An 18,178-nucleotide genomic window follows, 5' to 3' on the forward strand; every position below is an offset into this window, starting at 1 on the left:
GGAATGAATTTACACAGCAGGAAGGTCATATTATATAGAGACAGATTGTATCACCTGGAAAGGAACTTGGAGGTATTCTATTTGAAGTCTCTGTCTTACATAAGAGAATCTGAGGATCAGAAAGGAATAGTGATGTGCTAAGTTCAGAGTGGCATTGCTACCTGGTTCATAGCACATGTCTAAATCCAGAGATTTCCAGGAAGGTTGAAAGTTGCTGCTTTTGTATTTATCACAGAATTTTGTACTTATTGGATTATTGAACATTATTTTTTATTAATGTAGCTATACAATCTGAGGATCAGAAAGGAATAGTGATGTGCTAAGTTCAGAGTGGCATTGCTACCTGGTTCATAGCACATGTCTAAATCCAGAGATCTCCAGGAAGGTTGAAAGTTGTTGCTTTTGTATTTATCACAGAATTTTGTACTTATTGGATTATTGAACATTATTTTTTATTAATGTAGCTATACAATCTCTGCCTTAGACATACAGTGATATCTACGATTAGAGAAAGAAAGAGAAAGTCACTCAGTCATGTCTGACTCTTAGCCATTCCATGGACTGTAACCCATGAGGCTCCTCTGCCCATGGGATTCTCCAGGCAAGAGTACTGGAATGGGTTGCCATTTCCTTCTCCAGGGGATCTTCCTGGCCCTAGGACCAAACTTGGGTCTCCTGCATTACAGGCAGATTCTTTACCATCTGAGCTACAGGGAAACCCATTATCTACTATTGTTATGCCATATTTCTATGTAAGTATCCAAATGGCAGGGAAGAAGGTGTCAGGATATGGGACCTTGCCTGTAGTATTAGCCTACTGCACTGTCATTGATAATGTTGCATTTATACAACATTTGCTACTAGTTATTGTTATGTATATGATAAAAAATATGAGGTAGAGGTACTAAGAAGGGAAATATAGAGATGAGAGCTGATGTAGACAGACTAAAATACCAAAATATTTAGTGCAGTTTCCTTATTTTGCAGAATCCTGATAGAAGAGCATTATGCATTCTTGCTCAAACTTTTGAGTTATAAATTACTTAAAATATATTTCCATAATTTGTTACTTAACCATACAATTTCCAGGAGAAGTAAAATCAGTCAGTTCTATTTTTGGTCTTCCATTTAATGAGATGATTTTTTTTTCTTTTTTATGTGACACAAGTAGATATAATAAAATGGGTCAGTGCTTAGATCAAATAATTCTTTAGACGTAGTAATAAATTTCTGTCAAATAGATGGAAATGTGTTATTCATGGCAACATGATGACATCCTATTTTGATTGGACTTTATTATATTTCAGAGGTTTTCTGCCATACTGTTGCCTATAAGCAACAGTTCCAAAAGAATTTAGGTGAATTAATGAAATATGCTAGAGTTAGACTTTTTAAAGTTTTATCTAAAAGAAGAATTCTCTGTGGCTTTTTATATACCATAAGACCTTTTCCTAACATGTCATAATGTCTCACAAATACCACCCTGTGTAACAGAGGCATTTTTTAGGCTTTATTACCATTCTAAGATATTTTCTCATAAGTGTATTTTACAAAGGCAGTGAAAAAACCTAAGAACTTCAGTGGCTTTTATCTTTTATAATTTTAATGAATAATTAAGAATGTTTTTCTGTCTTCAGAGATTTTTCAAATATATGATCAAATTCACACTTTCATGAGGAACAAAGTTAATGGTCCAGCCTTTGATAAAGGACAAAAAGCAAATAAAACAGTCGAAAATCAAGAACTTATAGCTCTTTACTCCTAGTGTAATTAATATGAATGTCTTTATCAATCCATTAGATTAGTATTCACACCACTTTATGTATCTTCCAAACAATGTGTTGAGTGTATGCATCAAATTTATAAGCTATAATGTAAATATATATATAGTAGATGTTATCCCTCTGTCGATTTTGCCACTGAGATAAAATTAATACTCAAAAATGTTATCTAGTGTTTTCAGTTTATTATGTATTTATTTATTCCTCCATTGTGGTCTGGACAACATGGAGTTTTTTTTTAGATAATGGAGTTGATTTCTCACAAACAAGGTGAAATAAAATAATGCTTTAAGTAGACGGTTGTTTGTGAATGACAAAGAGATAAAGAGGACATTCAACAAGGGTCAAGAAGAAGAAAGAAGAGAAAGAAATTGCCATGGAGAAAGTGATAAAAATATTAATAGTTGATAATGATAGTCCATTGATGTACTTTATCAAGGTCCTTTCCACTGTCCCCTAAAATTTCTTTTCTTCTTTTTTTCAAGCTTTATTCAGACAAACTTGACAATTAGCATGTATGAGGTGTACAGGTGAAGATTTGACACGTGTGCATTGTGACTGGGCTTCCCAGGTGGTGCAAGCGGTAAAGATCTCGCCTGCCAATACAGGAGACATAAGAGACATGGTTTCAATTCCTGGGTCTGAAGGATCCCCTGGAGGATGGCATTGCAACCCACTCCAGTATTTTGCTTGAAGAATCCCCATGGACAGAGGAGCCTGATGGACCACAGTCCATGGGGTCTCAAAGAGTTGGACATGACCAAAGTGACTGAGAATGCATTGTGACATGATCAACACATAAGGTTAGTTAACATATTCATTAACTCACATAGTTGCCATTTGGAGTGTGTGTATAATGAGGACACTTAAGATCTACTTTTCTAGAAAATTTAACGTTTAAAATACAGAATTGTTAACTAAAGTCATAGTATACATTAGAGTCCCAGAACTTATTCATCATGTAACAGAAAAGTTGCACACTTTGACAAATATTTCAAACTTCTTTCACCTACCAGATCTTGGAAACAATCAATCTACTCTGTATTTCTATAAATTAATCCTTTGTGTATTAAACATGCTGCTGCTGCTGCTGCTGCTGCTGCTGCTGCTGCTGCTGCTGCTGCTGCTGCTGCTGCTGCTAAGTCACTTCAGTCGTGTCCAACTCTATGCGACCCCATAGACGGCAGCCCACCAGGCTCCCCCGTTTTTGGGATTCTCCAGGCAAGAACACTGGAGTGGGTTGCCATTTCCTTTTCCAATGCGTGAAAGTGAAAAGTGAAAGTGAAGTCACTCAGTCGTGTCCGACTTTTTGCAACCCCATGAACTGCAGCCTACCAGGCTCCTCCGTCCATGGGATTTTCCAGGCAAGAGTACTGGAGTGAGGTGCCATTGCCTTCTCCATGCATGTGAGATAATGCAGTAGTTATCTTTCACTGTCTGAATTACTTCAATTAAAGTAATGACTTCATGGTTCTTCCATGTTGTGGTGAACAAGGCTTCTTTACTTCTAAAATACATGAGCTTCTCCACCTCAAGGCTCAATTAATTATCAGATTCCCTCACTAATATTGTTTCATTTACAAATTTGAATAACTTTTATATTTGTGACTGAATATATCTATCCAAAGACATACTAATTTTAGATTTTTCTTTGGTTTCATAACAGTCATATTTTATTTCAGGATTGTTGGGCTTCTATTGAGTTACTTACCTGCTTAGTTAATTAATGCTTGTTGGTGACACTAGCTTATATGCATTAGTACAGAAAGTACAGTATGTCCCATAAAATACAAAGAATGCTCAAAAATCTCTCAGGAAGCACATAACAAATCTTCAGGCAAATTGAAATGTTGTTTGAATGAAAGAATAAACCAATGATATTTGATCAAGTTAGAAAATTCAGGAAAGTTTTCAACAAAGAGGAGGTACTATATATAAATTCTTGATACATGTGAGCATGCTGTATTTGGAGACTGTAACATTTCTAAAATTTGGGCTGTACAACAAATGCTTATTTATAACATTTTAAACTTTGGGAATTTTTTGTTTCTCTTGTCTGATGAAATATAATTCTAAAAATACGAAACCAAAAATGTGTTTCTGTGTGTGAAATATAAACATTTAACCCCATCTTTTAAGTTTCACTTTTTTCAGACCCTGTTTCACATCTTTGTTCCTTAGACTGTAAATCAGAGGGTTTAACATTGGAGTCACAAGACTGTTAAACAGTGAGGTCATCTTGTCTTGATCTAGAGAATTAGGATGAACTTGGCCTGGAATTGCCACTGCAGTTAAGTGGGAGGTGCAGGTGGAAAAAGCTTTGAACCTCCCCTCAACAGAGTGGATCTTCAAGACTGAAAGGGTAGTATAACAATAAGACACAAGGACTCCTGAAATGGTACTCAGTTCAATGAAGGTAAAACAATGAATAACACCAACTCATTGACCTGTATATCAGAGCAGGAAAGAAGGTAAAGTGGAGGTAAGCCACAGAAGAAATGATTACTCTCATCTGACCCACAGAAACATAAGCAGAATGTTAATATTGTGTGTTTCAAAGCATCTTCCAAGTGTCTCTTTTAAAAGAGACACGTGTACCCCAATGTTCATCACAGCACTGTTTATAATAGCCAGAACATGGAAACAACCTAGATGTCCATCAGCAGATGAATGGATAAGAAAGCTGTGGTACATATACACAATGGAGTATTACTCAGCCATTAAAAAGAATACATTTGAATCAATTCTAATGAGGTGGGTGAAACTGGAGCCGATTATACAGAGTGAAGTAAGCCAGAAAGAAAAACAATAATACAGTATACTAACACATATATATGGAATTTAGAAAGATGGCAATGATGACCCTGTATGCAAGACAGCAAAAGAGACACAGATGTGTACAGTGGACTTTTGGACTCAGAGGGAGAGGGAGAGGGTGGGATGACTTGGGAGAATGGCATTGAAACATGTATACTATCATGTAAGAATCGAATCACCAGTCTATGTCCGAAGCAGGATACAGGATGCTTGGGGCTGGTGCACGGGGATGACCCAGAGGGATGTTGTGGGGAGGGAGGTGGGAGGGGGGTTCATGTTTCGGATTGCATGTACACCCGTGGTGGATTCAAGTCAATGTATGGCAAAACCAATACAGTATTATAAAGTAAAATAAAGTAAAAATTAAAAGATTAAAAAAATTGAAAAAATAAAACCAAGAAAGATTGTTTATGTATTTTAAAAGATCATTTAAAAGCTATGTTATTTGAGGAAAATAAATTTTGGAAAGTGATACTGTTCAGAAAAAAAAAAAAAATCTTCCATTCTCACCAGGTAAACCCCAGGCATGAGCAGGGAACACACCCTGCTGGACATGCTGACTACATAGAGCAAGGGGCTGCTGATGGCCTTATACCAGTCATAGGCCATCACTGCCAGCAGAAGAGATTCAGAATCTGTAGAGATACAGAAGACAAAGATCTCCAGAGCACAGCCACTGAAGGAGATTGAATTGTTTTAGACAAATTGGTCCACCAGCATCTTGGCCACAATTGCTGTGAATAGCAGAGATCACAGAAGAAGAGGTGACTGAGGCAAAAGTACATGGATGTGTGCAGCTGGAGATCCATCCTAATCAGGGTTATCGTTGCAAGATTTGCCAGAAAGTTAATGAGATAAATAAGAAGAACCGTGGTAAAAAGAGCCATCTTGTTCTTGGTGTTATCAGTAATTCCCAAGAAAATGAATTCAGGCAGAGAGGAACAATTCCCTCTATCCATCCTTTTTTGTTCTGATGTAAACTTTTAGAAAATGATCAAGAAAATGACACATGGATATAGAACACTTTTGCACAACTACAAGATATCATAAGGAAGAATGTGATTTTTCTCTGTATTTGTGTTTTTATAATTACGAAATAATCTAGATCATGGATATCCACTGTTTAAAGGTAGATAGCTATCTGTTCAGTTCAGTTCAGTCACTCAGTCATGTCCAACTCTTTGCAAACCCATGGCATGCAGCACGCCAGGCCTCCCTGTCCATCACCAACTCCTAGAGTTTACACAAACTCATGTCCATTGAGTAGGTGATTCCATCCAACCATCTCATTCTCTGTCATCCCCTTCTCCTCCTGCCTTTAATCTTTCCCAGCATCAGGGTATTTTTAAATGAGTCAGCCCTTCGCATCAGGTGGACAAAGCACTGGAGATTTAACTTCAACATGAGTCCTTCCAATGAACACCTAGGACTGATCTCCTTTAAGATGCACTAGTTGGATCTCCTTGCAGTCCAAGGGACTTCTCCAACACCACAGTTCAAAAGCATCAATTCTTCAGCTTTCATTCCTTTTTTTTTATTTTTAATGGATAATAATTTTATTATTTATGAATTACAGATAAGGTTTTAATTTTATTTGATTTTTTAATATAAATGTATTTATTTTAACTGGAGGTTAATTACTTTACAATATTGTATTGGTTTTGCCATATATCAACACGAATTCCCCATCCTGAACCCCCTCCCTCCTCCCTCCCCGTATCATCCCTCTGGGTCGTCTCAGGTCGTCTGTGGGAGAGGGCGAGGGTGGGATGATTTGGGAGAATGGCATTGAAACATGTATAATATCATATATGAAACGAATCGCCAGTCCAGGTTTGATGCATGATACTGGATGCCTGGGGCTGGTGCACTCAGCTTTCTTTATAGTCCAACTCTCACATCCGTACATGACTACTGGAAAAAGCATAGCCTTGACTAGACAGACCTTTGTTGGCAAAGTAATGTCTCTGCTTTTTATTTAATCATTTATTTAATTTTCTTTTTTTAATTTTTATTTTTACTTTATTTTACTTTACAATACTCTATTGGTTTTGCCATACATTAACATGAATCCACCATGGGTGTACATGCGTTCCCAAACATGAACCCCCCTCCCACCTCCCTCCCCACAACATCCCTCCGGGTCATCCCCGTGCACCAGCCCCAAGCATCCTGTATCCTGCTTCGGACATAGACTGGTGATTCGATTCTTACATGATAGTATACATGTTTCAATGCCATTCTCCCAAGTCATCCCACCCTCTCCCTCTCCCTCTGAGTCCAAAAGTCCACTGTACACATCTGTGTCTCTTTTGCTGTCTTGCATACAGGGTCATCATTGCCATCTTTCTAAATTCCATATATATGTGTTAGTATACTGTATTATTGTTTTTCTTTCTGGCTTACTTCACTCTGTATAATAGGCTCCAGTTTCACCCACCTCATTAGAATTGATTCAAATGTATTCTTTTTAATGGCTGAGTAATACTCCATTGTGTATATGTACCACAGCTTTCTTATCCATTCATCTGCTGATGGACATCTAGGTTGTTTCCATGTTCTGGCTATTATAAACAGTGCTGTGATGAACATTGGGGTACATGTGTCTCTTTCAATTCTGGTTTCCTCAGTGTGTATGCCCAGCAGTGGGATTACTGGGTCATAAGGCAGTTCTATTTGCAATTTTTTAAAGGAATCTCCACACTGTTCTCCATAGTGGCTGTACTAGTTTGCATTCTCACCAACAGTGTAGGAGGGTTCCCTTTTCTCCACACCCTCTCCAGCATTTATTGCTTGCAGACTTTTGGATCGCAGACATTCTGACTGGTGTGAAGTGGTACCTCATTGTGGTTTTGATTTGCATTTCTCTGATAATGAGTGATGTTGAGCATCTTTTCATGTGTTTGTTAGCCATCCGTATGCCTTCTTTGGAGAAATGTCTATTTAGTTATTTGGCCCATTTTTTGATTGGTTCTTTTTTTTTTTTTTCTGGAATTGAGCTGCAGAAGTTGCTTGTATATTTTTGAGATTAGTTGTTTGTCAGTTGCTTCATTTGCTATTATTTTCTCCCATTCAGAAGGCTGTCTTTGCACCTTGCTTATAGTTTCCTTTGTTGTGCAGAAGCTTTTAATTTTAATTAGATCCCATTTGTTTATTTTTGCTTTTATTTCCAGAATTTTGGGCGGTGGATCATAGAGGAGCCTGCTGTGATTTATGTCGGAGCGTGTTTTGCCTATGTTCTCCTCTATTTAATCTGTTTTCTAGTTTCATCATAACTTTCCTTCCAAGGAGTAAGTGTCTTTTAGTTTCATGGCTGCAATCACCATCTGCAGTGATTTTGGAGCCTAAAAAAATAAAGTCAGCCACTGTTTCCACCGTTTCCCCTTAAATGTAGATGTCATTCATGAGTAAGTTATTTTATACAAGTTCATCTCTGAGCATTGCTTTCATTGTCTCAGGGAGGAGTTTTTGATAAATTTAACTCACATTACCTCTTCAAAATAATATGGAAGAAGCACAAGTGTTAGATCAGGCTGCAAGATCTAAGGACTAAGCATTTCCCATGCTGGAAAGTATTTACTTGGATACAAAATATAATTTTTAAAATGATGTCAGTTTTTCCATTTCTCAAGAAAGCATGTTTGGTTTAAGAGTCTTTGCCTTAGTTCCAGAAATAATGAGTATATCAAGGACTAAAAATAATAAAAAATAATAATTGTTACTGCTTTTAGTCTATCTTGTATTTAGTATTTTCTGAGATGTGAAATAAGTATTATTCATCTAGTTTTCTAGAGATTTTTTATTGCTTTCTCACAATGCTCATTACCTATTTGTGGAGTGGTTGTTGTTAAAGGATGAATATCTTAATAAATGGAAGAAAAAAATAAACATAAGTGAAAATAACAGAATTTGTCACATGCATTTGCATCCATTCATCTTTTTAATGACTTTTCTAGATTACAAAATGGAAATGAGTAGAACAATAAATACTTCTAAAAAACATATACCTTGCTACTATATATGTATATTTATGTGTGATCATGTGTTTATTTTAATATATATGAGAATAGAATGTAAGTAATGCACTTTTTCCTTAAACCCTTCCTATACATGCACATAGTTCACATGGAGATGAATTTATCCGTTTTTATTTTTATTGTGATACCTACAAGAATTTTTCAATAAAACAAAACATACCTTAAATTTCTGCATACACTTGCCCAATGATGAAAGGATTAAAGGCTTTCCTATGAACCGAGAGTAAATAAAGTAAATAATAAATTGTTATATCATGGATATCAGCAAGTTTAGTCAGATTCTCCTGATTCTGAAAAGAATTTATTATTTCTAGTCATTAAATGTAGATTTTAATAGGTAAGCTGACATAAAATGATTCACTTATAATTTTTTTCTCTAAAAGTTTTTTCTCCTACATTCTTTAAGTTAGTATCTGGAAACATACCTGAGATGAGGCCTTGGGTAGCTGAAAAATAGGCAAATAGCCTTTTATTTTACCAGGTACACTGGGATTTAAATCCCTGAATTTATTCCTCATACACTTTTATTAATTATTTTCCTGCTTTTGTATATTCCATTGTGAATTCAGAAACAATTTGGCAAAAGCTGAGTATTTGTGCTTCACTATTGTCACCAAATTGCTCTATGGTAAGAAGGATACTATTAATTGTTTGTAGGATTGTTTTACAGTTACCCTGAAACTATTTCCTCCTTCTCTAGTTAGAGAGGGAACCTAATTAAATTCAAAAAGGTCTCCTTCAATTATTTCCAGCACCTTTGGACTGTTCACTGTGTTTTTGAAATTTTATCCTCCATACCTCATTTAGGTATTTCAACTGTATTTTCTTTAATATTGAAATGTAACGCATATACCATAAAATTTACCCCTCTAATATATACAGTTTGTTTTGTTTTTATTGTATTTTCAAGGTTTTTCAGTTATCACCAGCATCTGCATCCAGAAAATGTTCATCAGTCTCATAAGAAAACTACATCTATTAGCACTTGCTCCCTCTCTGAAACCTCCCCCACCCCTGAAACCTCTAATCTACATTCTGAATCTGTGTGGTTTCCTATTCTTGGTCTTGAATATAAACAGAAGCATATAATATATATATTTCTTTTTTCCTGTCAGGCTGCTGTTCTTTAGTAAACTACTGTATTTGCTTCAGTAAAATATTTATGTAAATATAATATCAGCCACGTTGTGCTTTTGTAAGAAATCTGTTTCATTAGTCAGCATAATAATATTTCATTTTATGGATATAACACAGTTTATTGATCCAGTCTCCAACTGGATGAACATTTGGTTGTTTCAAGGAGTACATCAAGGCTGTATATTGTCACCCTGCTTATTTATCTTATATTCAGAGTACATCATGAGAAACGCTGGACTGGAAGAAACACAAGATTGCCAGGAGAAATATCAATAATCTCAGATATGCAGATGACACCACCGGTATGGCAGAAAGTGAAGAGGAGCTAAAAAGCCTCTTGATGAAAGTGAAAGAGGAGAGCGAAAAAGTGGGCTTAAAGCTCAACATTCAGAAAATGAAGATTATGGCATCCGGTCCCATCACTTCATGAGAAATAGATGGGGAAACAGTGGAAACAGTGTCAGACTTTATTTTGGGTTGCTCCAAAATCATTGCAGATGGTGACTGTGGCCATGAAATTAAAAGATGCTTACTCCTTGGAAGAAAATTTATGACCAACCTAGATAGTATATTCAAAAGCAGAGACATTACTTTGCCAACTAAGGTCCACCTAGTCAAGTCTATGTTTTTTCCTGTGGTCATGTATGGATGTGAGAGTTGGACTGTGAAGAAGGCTGAGCACCGAAGAATTGATGCTTCTGAATTGTGGTGTTGGAGAAGACTCTTGAGAGTCCCTTGGACTGCAAGGAGATCCAACCAGTCCATTCTGAAGGAGATCAACCCTGGGATTTCTTTGGAAAGAATGATGCTAAAGCTGAAGCTCCAGTACTTTGGCCACCTCATGCGAAGAATTGACTCATTTTTTTGGAAGGACTGATGCTGAAGCTGCAACTCCAATACTTTGGCCACCTGATGCAAAGAACTGACTCATTTGAAAAGACCCTGATGCTGGCAAAGATCGATGGTAAAAGAGGAGAAGGAGACAACAGAGGATGAGATGATTGGATGGCATCACCGACTCAATGGATATGAATTGGAGTAAACTCTGGGAGTTGGCGATGGACAGAGAGGCCTGGCATGCTGTGGTCCATGAAGTCACAAAGGGTCAGACATGACTGAGCGACTGAACTGACTGACTGATTGTATGTTGAGATGGTTGGAAAGACCACGGATTTGAGTCACACAGATCTGGATTTTAATTCTGTACCCATGATTTACCTCACATTTAAATAAATCTAGAATTAAAAAAAAAAAGAATTGACTCATTGGAAAAGACTTTCATGCTGGGAGGGATTGGGGGCAGGAAGAGAAGGGGACGACTGAAGATGAGATGGCTGGATGGCATCACGGACTCGATGGACGTGAGTCTGAGTGAACTCCGGGAGATGGTGATGGACAGGGAGGCCTGGCGTGCTATGATTCATGGGGCCGCAAAGAGTCAGACACGCTGAGTGACTGAACTGAACTGAACTAACTGAACTCTTTAGCTATTAAGAATAACGATGCCATGTCATTCTGTCAGTGCTACCTTTCAAGCAGACTTCATCACTAGAGACTCTTTTATTCCCATCCTCCAACCACATGTCCAAGAATATTTCATTAACTTTGTAACTTCCTCATATTCTCTAAGTAGTGCACCCTTCTCTGAATTATGCTTATTTTATTCATGTAACAATCTCTTTACTACCTTTAAGGCCTGAAGAATAAGGGCAATGTTTGTTTTCTATTTTCTAAACCCCTTGATAAAAGGATTTGGGTAAGTAGTGCTTTTAAAATATTGATCACTCAGTACTTCTGTCTATTAAAGTGGAGAATGATATACAAAGAATAGAAATATACCTGTTTGGGGGATTTTTCTTTGGATATACATGGGCTTCCCTTGCAGCTCAGTTGATAAAGAATCTGCCTGCAATGCAGGAGACCTGGGTTAGATTCCTGAGTCAGGAAGATCCCTGGAGAAGGAAATGGCAACTCACTCCAGTATTCTTGCCTGGAGAATCCCATGGACAGAGGAGCCTGGCAGACTACAGTCCATGGGGTCGCAAGAGTCAGACGACTTGGCGACTAAACAACAATAGCTCATATGTACAAAAATGACTACTTTAAAATAATTATGAATGGAGATGAGTTTTCTATATCAGGAGAGTTCCACTTTTTTTTCTGAAAATAATTTGCTTGAAATTATCTGTATTAGTTCTTGGGGAAATATATATCAAAATTTTCACTTTAGGGTCTTCCTCAAATCCTTCTCAACAGAGAGCAATGAAATTCTCTGTACTCCTAAAACTCAGTCTAACATCTCAGTATCTTGTGTGATAAGGGTACTTCTTGAGGTCTTTGAATGAATCTTCCATTCACAATGAACTGAATGATTTAAATGCCAATCACTCTCAATTGCTATGTGTGCTGTTGATGTACTGCTTCAGTCAGGGACTTTGTGTGAGTATACGCATAACAAAATTGAAAAGAGATTGTACATAAGCTGACAGATCTAATTAAAGCATTAAAGCTATTAAAAAATCTATCTGGAATTAGAAATTGCAGAGTTCTACAATGGGAAAACGACAGCTTGGGTAGGTTAAATATAACTGTCATTTTTTTCACACATTTTTTTATAGATACATTACCTATTTATCCTCTCTTTGAATATTTGCTATACTTTAGCTGCTTTGCCCAACAGAAATTGGCAGAAATAATGTAAGTCGGTTTTGCGTTTCTCCCCTCCCCTGACTCTGCACTACACAGTATGTTGGATCTTATTTCCCAACCATGGACAGAAATGTGCCTGCATTAGAAACATGGAGTTACCCATCGGGCCTCCAGGGGAACCCCTGTAAGTCAATCCTTCATTAAGCCTTTAGGGAGACAGTATCTGAAAGCCATGTGATACCAGGCAGGAAGTCCATCTAACCATCTGAGAATACCTTGTGACAGATTCTGAGATTTCTTAAAGGGGGAAGAGCTCATCTTTCCAGCCATTCTCATCCAGTGACAGATGTGAGTTACCTTATAACCTAGCCTATCCTTCCACTGAGTATTTCATGTGACCTCAGTCAATATGAGGATGAACAAAACAATGAATCAGTGATCGTTATTTTAAAAGAAAGATACTGCTAAGTCATGTCCAACTCTTGTGAGGCCATGAACTGTAGCCTGTCAATCTCCTCTGTCCATGGAATTCTCCAGGTAAGAATACTGGAGTAGGGTGATATCTCCTTCTCCATGGGAACTTCCCAACCCAGGAATTGAATCCAGGTCTCCCTCATTGCAGGGTGATGTTTACCAACTAAGCTACACAGGAAGCTATTTAAGTCATGTGGTTCTGGAATACTGTTTAGGTAGCAAGAGATAACTGCAACAGTGTGGATATATAAATAAGAGAATATTTTAGGGGTAATTATTTTCCATATACATTTATATTATATGTATATTTTAATATACTTGCATTATATATTTGTTATATATATTAATATACATTTGAAAAGTGAATACAATATTTGAAAAGTATATCTACACATCTGAAAAAGAACTTGTATCCAAACTTTATGAAATGCTCTAATCAATAATAAGAAAACAAATTATAATAATAAAATTTAGGCAAAGGATTGAATAGATACGCTCACCAAGAAGATGTGCAAATAGAAACATTGTATATGAGTTTGCTCACTATCATTAGTTTTTAGGAAAAATAAAGTCACAATATCTGCTAAATGGGTTAAAATTAGAAATACTGATCATACCTAATTTTTCCTGTTTCATCTGAATTCTCACTTGGGATTTTACAAGGACACAGATTATCTTTTCATTTTTGGAGTTACTTCTCTGATTATTTCTTTTAATTGTTTCTTGCTTTTTACCTACCTTTTTTCTCTAAAGCTAGGAAACTCATCAAACTAAATTTCATGTAATTACTATGTTTTTAGCTTTAGGAAAATAATAAGGATACTTTTTTATTCTTTTTATATATCACTGCCACTCTTGGTGTGACTACCTCAATCTTCAAATACCAAATGTCCTCCTGTGGAGATACAGTTGAGGCAAAGGTTAAGCCACATAACTAATTGCCAATAATTTTCCACCAGTTAAAATCAAGAAATTGATGTCTTTGTGTTACAAAAGAGTTTGTGACCATTATTTGTTTACTTTCTGGCGCACTGTTGATGTGTGTAGAATAGTCCTTGGTCACCTAATTCTATCCTTGTCCTAATTAATTTTTCCCTTAGGTATGTCCCTATCTTCTGGGATGCAAAAATCCCTTGGGTTACACTTTAATCAACCAGACCTGGCTTTAGCTTTTTATCAGTGCTGCTCCTCAAGACCACACAGGATAATCTCCTTTCAATCTACTCTCACCCAACAATTTCAACCTGACTTTGGGTAGCTACATTATTAATACAAGCTGAGTAACCTAAAATATCTCCAGTGGGATTTGTGTTTCATTAAAAATGGAGATCTGAGATAACTGAAAAGCATGTGTCAAGGAGAAAATGTATGCATCAGATAACAGCAAGTGAGAAAAAATTAGATTTCAGGATTTCCTTGTGCCCATGGTAACAGTAAAATCCTGTGGAGGCAACTATCTACTCAGAAGATGACTTTCTCAGAACATGGTTGTATGTTCCTCAAACCTGGAGTACTGTGATACAGAGTTCACTGCATGATCAGATACCAAATTTCATTATGTTTCATGGCTGCTGGGAGAATGCCCAGGAGAGCCAGTGGGTGGCTACAGACAGTGTTGTCAAGAAAAGAGTACTTCTAGTAATATAAAGATTAATTGTGTACTTTTGAACTGTGGTGTTGGAGAAGACTCTTGAGAGTCCCTGGGACTGCAAGGAGATCCAACCAGTCCATTCTGAAGGAGATCAACCCCAGGATTTTTTTGGAAGGAATGATGCTAAAACTGAAACTCCAGTACTTTAGCCACCTCATGCGAAGAGTTGACTTATTGGAAAAGACTTTGATGCTGGGAGGGATTGGGGACAGGAGGAGAAGGGGACGACCGAGGATGAGATGGCTGGATGGCATCACTGACTCGATGGACGCGAGTCTGAGTGAACTCCTGGAGTTGGTGATGGACAGGGAGGCCTGGCGTGCTGCGATTCATTGGGTTGCAGAGTCGGACATGACTGAGCGACTGAACTGAACTGAACTGAGACAGGAATATGTGCACTACATCAGTTTCACAAGTACATAATCAATTTTATATTTTGTGTAAGAAACTATCATATTAAAAAAAATAGTACTCTGATAGTGAACATGCTTTGTTTAAGGAAAACTCTTTTTTAGAGTACAATACACGTTTAGAAAATTTCTTCTGTAAATGTAAGCTTCAGTAATGAAGAAATTCTGCTCCCAGAACAAAAACAAAGAGAAAACATTACTAACATCTAAGAAATTGTCCCCCCACATCCATCCCAAATTGATATCAAATATGATACTTTAGGGTCTTCCCAGGTGACACAGCTAGATAACAATGCAGCTACCAATGCAGAAGATAAGAGATATGGGTTCCATCCTTGAGTGAGGAAGATCTCCTGAGGGAGGGCTTGGCAACACACTCCAGTATTCTTGACTGGAGAATCTGATGGACAGAAGAGCCTGGCAGGCTATAGTCTATAGGGTTGCACAGAATCAAACAGGACTGAGGCGACTTAACAGGCACACATGATACTCAGCTTGGACACTTTTGAAGTATACAGTAATAAAATCATAAAGTTTTCACAGCTTTATTTTTTACCTCTTTCACACAGTTCTTCCTCATTGTTGTGTAATTTTCCCAGGTATAAACTTACCATACAGTAATTTATCTAATTTAGATCTAGGGTCAGTATACTTGACCTCTAAAGTTTTATTGGAGATGGATATACCATTTATCTGTATATTTTCATGGTTGCTTTTGTGATACAGAAAAAAATCTAAGGATTGTGACAAAGTTTACGAACTATAAATTCTAATATATATACTATTAAACACTTCAAGGATGTTTGTCAAGTCCTGATCTAAAGTGCTGAAATTCTGGGGGTTATTTTCAGTTTTATGTTATTACAGATAATTCAATGAATAACATGTTTGTATATGTCTTTTTGTGGTCATTATCATCCATTTCTCTTAGGTATAATTCAAAGAATGCCATTTTTGAGCCATAGGAAATATATTATTATATGTTCTATGGTATTAGACACAGTTTAGAATTTTATAAAATATATAGACAATTCTTATCCAATTGTAAATTGTAAAAGCCATACTTGTTTCACATCCTCATTAACAGTTGCTAATTAAATCATTTACATTTTACTATTTTTTAGATGACTCAATTTTTTGTTTGCTACTTTTTATTTAAGTTTTACTTACTAGAGGGCTACTACATTTGGATATTCACTTCAATGAGAAGTCTATGTATTCTGAATTTGAATTACGAGTCACATAAAAGGACTATGCATGAAAGTATTTGATGTTCTGAATTTCATACGATCTAGATGGCTTCATGTAACCACTATTTAAGGTTTAAACAGTCTACAAGTACCGTACAATTTCTGATTTCAACATAAAGTAACTCTTTTTTTTTTAATGTTTTCCAGATCTTTTCCAGTGCAGGGATTGATTTACACAGCAGTAGAGTCACATTTTATGTAGACAGGTTGTATCATCTGGAAAAGACATTATTGGAAATCTAGTTGAAGTCTCTGTCTTACATAGGGGAATCTGAGGGCTAGAAAGGAAGAATGATGTGCTAAGTTTAGAGTGACATTGCTGCCTGTTACATGGCACATTTCTAGAGACAGAGATGTCCAGGAAGGTTGAAAGATCACTGCCTCTGTATTTAGCACAGACCTTTGCACTTATTGGATTACTGAACATTACTTTTTACAAATGTGGTTATATGTCCCATATCTATCTCTCTCTTCTCTGCCTTAGACATACACTCAAATCTACCATTGTTATGCCATATTTCTACTGAAGTATTTCAGTGGCAAGGATGAAATGGTCAAGATATAAGAATTTGAGTGTAGTGTTAACCTACTACATGCTGTCATTAATAATTTGTATTTTTGCAGTGATATTGTGACTTCCTTGCTGGCTCAGATGGTAAAGCGTCTGTCTACAATGTGGGAGACCTGGGTTTGATCCATGGGTTGGGAAGTTCCCTGGAGAAGGAAATGGCAACCCACTCCAGTACTCTTGCCTAGAAAATCCCATGGACGGAGGAGCCTGTTGTCCATGGGGTCACAAAGAGTCGGACACAACTGAGCGACATCACTTCACTTCACAGTGATATTTGCTATATTTGTGGATGCATTTGAAGGATATGATATAAAAAGGGAAGTATAGGAATGGGGATTGAAGTAGAGAGAAATACATCAAAATTTTTAGTGCCAGTTTCTAATTTTTTAGAATCCCAAAGTAGAAAATTTATTATCTGTTCTTGCTCAAACTTTTATTTGAGTTGTCAATTCCCCCCCAAAAAAATCAAAAATCATAATTTGTTATTTAACCAAGCAATTTATGGGAGATATAGAATTAGTGAATACCAGTTTTGATCTTACTTTAATGGGCCCAATTTTTTTTTAATTTTTCATATCACACAAGTAGATCAAATAAAACATGCTTATTATATTTTTTTAATTTTTATTTTACTTTATGTTGCTTTACAATACTGTATTGGTTTTGCCATACATTGACATGAATCAGCCACGGGTGTACATGAGTTCCCAACCTTGAACCGTCCTCCCACCTCCCATCCTGTATCATCTTCATCTGGATCATCTCCGTGCACCAACCCCAAGCATCCTGTATCCTGTATGGAACATAGACTGGTGATTCGTTTCTTACATGATAGTATACATGTTTCAATGCCATTCTTCCAAATCATCCCACCCTCTCCCTCTTCCGCAGAGTCTAAAAGTCCTCTGTCATCTCTGTCTCTTTTGCTGTCTCGCATACAGGGTTATCATTACCATCATTCTAAATTCCATATATATGTGTTAGTATACTGTATTGGTGTTTTTTCTTTCTGGCTTACTTCATTCTGTATAATAGGCTCCAGTTTCATCCATCTCATTAGAACTGATTCAAATGTATTCTTTTTTTTTAATCATATTTCTTTTCTTTTTTTTATTTTTAGTTTTTTATTTTTTACATTTTTTTTTTTTAATTTTTAGTTTTTTATTTTTTAAATTTTAAAATCTTTAATTCTTACATGCATTCCCAAACATGAACCCCCCTCCCACCTCCCTCCCCAGAACATCTTTCTGGGTCATCCCCATGCACCAGCCCCAAGCTGGCTGAGTAATACTCCATTATGTATAAGTACCACAGCTTTCTTATCCATTCATCTGCTGATGGACATCTAGCCTGTTTCCATGTCCTGGCTATTATAAACAGTGCTGTGGTGAACACTGGGGT

At 36.6% G+C, this 18,178-nt stretch overlaps 1 pseudogene; it reads right to left on the bottom strand.

Moving 5' to 3' along the window:
- Window positions 1-3,902: 3,902 nt before the first annotated feature.
- LOC138427907 (olfactory receptor 5W2-like) lies at window positions 3,903-5,557 on the bottom strand (annotated as a pseudogene).
- Window positions 5,558-18,178: the final 12,621 nt, after the last annotated feature.

Source organism: Ovis canadensis, chromosome 22, assembly GCF_042477335.2.
Source record: "Ovis canadensis isolate MfBH-ARS-UI-01 breed Bighorn chromosome 22, ARS-UI_OviCan_v2, whole genome shotgun sequence".
In the NCBI taxonomy this organism is placed as follows: Eukaryota; Metazoa; Chordata; class Mammalia; order Artiodactyla; family Bovidae; genus Ovis; species Ovis canadensis.